At 43.7% G+C, this 3,401-nt stretch overlaps 1 pseudogene; it reads right to left on the bottom strand.

Annotated features, from left to right (window-relative positions):
- Positions 1–717: 717 nt before the first annotated feature.
- On the bottom strand, positions 718–1,722 carry LOC119251274 (annexin A2-like; annotated as a pseudogene).
- Positions 1,723–3,401: the final 1,679 nt, after the last annotated feature.

The following is a 3,401-nucleotide window of genomic DNA, read 5'->3' as shown; positions in this document are numbered from 1 at the left end:
GTCTTAACCCCTTGCGCCACCAGGGAGGCCCTCATTGTGGTTTTGATTTGCAATTCCCTGATGATAAGTAAAGATGAGCATTTTGTTTATTAAAAAAACAGTTCTTGGTCTCATTGATCTTTTATATAATATTTTTGATTTCTATTTAATTTACTTCCACTCTAGTTTTCCTTTCCTCCTGCCAATTTTTGGTTACATTTTTTCTTCTTTCTCTAGTTCCATCAGATATCTAGTTGTGTTGTTTATTTGAAACTTTTCTGGTTATTGATGTGGATCTGTAATGCTTTGTACTTCCCTCTTAATATTGCTTTTGCTGCATAGAATCTGGTAGCTTTTCTCTTAATTTTTGTTAGTCTCTAGATAAGTTTTTTTATTTCTCTTATGATCATTACTGATTCAAGAGTTATTCAAAAGCAGTTTTGTTTAGTCTCTACATATTTGTTCCCCACCCAGGTGTCTTTTTGTCACTGATTTCTATCTTTATATCAGTATGATCAGAAACAATGCTACACACAATTTTAATTTTCTTGTCTAAAGTAAGAATTCAATTTATTCATCTGTTTACAACACAGTACATGAGAGGCAAAGAGTTTCACATCATCGATTTCTCTTCTCCTTAGAATGTTCATTTCCTTGTCTAAGAGCAGAGATTAGATGGGAAAAGGCAGGCAAAGTTTAGGCTACTGAAATACGGTGGGACAAATGCTAGGGTCATCTTCATAGGGAAGGAGCACAGGGGCTCTTAGTCAGTCTACTATTTAGTGAGAAGCCTAGAGCTCCCCTCCTGGGTGCTCGAGCTGCCTCAGCTTCAGTTATCCCCACGCATGGGTACAGCAGCGCCTTGTGGTAGTTGCCATTGGTGTCTTGCTGTATGTAGGAGTACAGAGATTTGCAGTAATTTTTCTGGAATTCAGACCTGATTTTCAACATGTCCACTTTACTGTGGAAGACCATGATTCAAATCAGGACCTCATTACAAGAAGCCTTGCCCTTTTAGGCATCTTACAGCAAAATACTGAAGTGTGTTGTAAATACCCTGGAAAAGCCTGAAAGGATTTTTCAGGCTTTCTTTGACCTCCTTCCTGATGCTCTCCTCTATGTCATAAGGGCTGTAGTTCTTGAACTTTTCAAATACTTTCTGGAGGTGACACATACTCTGCTCAATCATGTTGCCGATCCACTTGGGGACATCAGTTCCTTTCCTCCAAATTCCAGTGTTATAGAGATCCTGGGCATCTTGGTCTATCAGTTCATAATCAGTGACTGAGCCCTCCTCTGCCCATCTACGCTTTGTGAGGGCAACCATCAGCTGGCAGAAGTAATCAGAAGTGTCGGAAATAACATTCTTCTCCAGCTCTGTCATGTGCGTTTCCATGTAGACTCTGTTAATTTCCTGCAGCTCCTGATTTGTCTCCCAGCAAATGATCTTAATAAGGGACTCCTCATCATTTCTCAGTCCTTTCATGGAGGCTTCCAGCTCTGAAGAATCATATCGCACAGCTGTTTTCAACAGGCTCCTAGTCACTGTCTCCAGGTAGCCGGATAAGGCTGACTTCTGTGCTGATGCAAGTCCTTTTTGGCCTTTCTCTGGTAGCTGAAGGCAGAATCCTAGCTCTGTTCATTGCTGTGGTTGGTCAAAACGTTGATGGTGGTGACCTCATTCACACCTTTGGCTTTGATGGCTATTTCAATGTTCAAAGGAGCCTCGTATTTCCTCTTCATGTCTTGTAGGGTCCATGGGAAACTCAGAGTTTCTTCAGACTGTTTTTTTTCCATGACTGTCCAGCATAGGTGGCCTAGTAGATGACATGTAGCCTTGGGATATAGTCCGCATATGTGGAGAGCAGTAAATAGCATGTAACCTTGATGTATAGTTCACATGGGAGAAACACACTTGTATAAACTGGGCCAAAACTTGGCCCTGTGCTGGCTTTATCTATAAATTATATACAAGCTAATAGGGCTCCTCTGGGGACAGAAGGGGTCTCTCACTGGCCACTCCCAGGGCAGCCAGAGCCTGGGAGGGCAGCCCCTGCTGGATGCTGTTGCTGTTGCTACCTGTATATCTCCTGCCTCATAATAAAGACTGTTCCTGCTCCCTAGCTATGGGCTTCGTGACCTGCTTTCTCATCTGTCTTCAGCAAGAACTGGGCAAGCTTTTAGATGAGGCCCTGTGTGTCTCCTCTGTTGCTCCTAAACCCTGCCCTGTGTTTTTTCTGAAAACAACTGCAGCCCCTCAAAGAGATTGATTTGATCAGTGAGAACCATCATTTAACCATAAATGGGACCATGGCACACAGAGGTCTGGGACAGCCTGCACAGAGCACAAGCCCATCCCATGGCTCTCGCACTGGGGCTGCCATTGGGTTGTATCAGGCATGGCGAGCGCTAACCCTACCTGAGTTTACCCTGCACTGAGCAACTACTGGTTGCTTCTGGGTTCTGCTCACTTGCCTGCACTGGGGGTGTCTGGTTGGTCTGAGGCACTGACAACTATGCTGGGGAAATACTACTCTGTGGGGTTTAGGAAGGAGAGTTCATTGCCCAGACCAGATACATCCACAGTGCACACCGACTGAACTGGACTGATCTAAAGCATCTTTTTTTTTTAAAGATTTATTTATTTATTTATTTATTTATTTATTTATTTATTTATTTATTTATTTATACAAGCACTGGGGTACAGGCCAGATGCACGGGAGGGTGAGAGGATTCACCAGAGACAGAGCAGAGAGCAGAACAGGCAGATTAATGAAACACACTGCTGAGGAGAGCAGCGGGCGCAATAAGAGAGGTCTGCAGCCCCATGTGGGACCCCCGCCGGCCAGCCGGGATTGAACCAGCCCTACAGAGGCTGCGGACAGCCTCACAGCGTGGTGCACAATCTCCTGCCCCACCAGGGGAGGCCCTGATCTAACGGATCTTGAATAAGCCTGGATCCACAATTGTAGCGTCTTTCACAAATAAAACTCTAAAAGTCTAAAATGCAGGTGAGACACTTTCCTTGAAAGTGCAGTAAAAATTTTGATTTATATTTTCTCTTACAGGACTCATTAAATTATAAAGAGAGAGAGTAAACATTTTAACTTTCTTAAAATAGTCATAAAATGACTGAAAACACCTTAGTCCTTAGGCTAAGGACTAAGGCAAAGGAGTACAGTATTATGGGAAGGTGTTATCCTTTATCTAACACACATTTCTTTTTAAAATGATGTATTTATTTATGCATACAACAATGGGGATACAGGCCAGAGGTGCAGGGGGGTGAGAGGATTCACCAGAGACAGAGTGAGGAACAGAACAGGTAAACTGACTGAGATACACTGCTGAGGGGAGCAGCGGGTCGAGACAGGAGAGGTCTGCTGTGCCCTATGCGTCAGCTCCCTGGCCAGCCAGTGATA

This window comes from Talpa occidentalis, unplaced genomic scaffold (genome assembly GCF_014898055.3).
Source record: "Talpa occidentalis isolate TD23 unplaced genomic scaffold, MPIMG_talOcc4v2.1 talOcc4.2, whole genome shotgun sequence".
Taxonomy (NCBI): domain Eukaryota; kingdom Metazoa; phylum Chordata; class Mammalia; order Eulipotyphla; family Talpidae; genus Talpa; species Talpa occidentalis.
The sequence above is the reverse complement of the archived record's forward strand: the minus strand, read 5'-3'. Positions and strand labels throughout refer to the sequence as shown.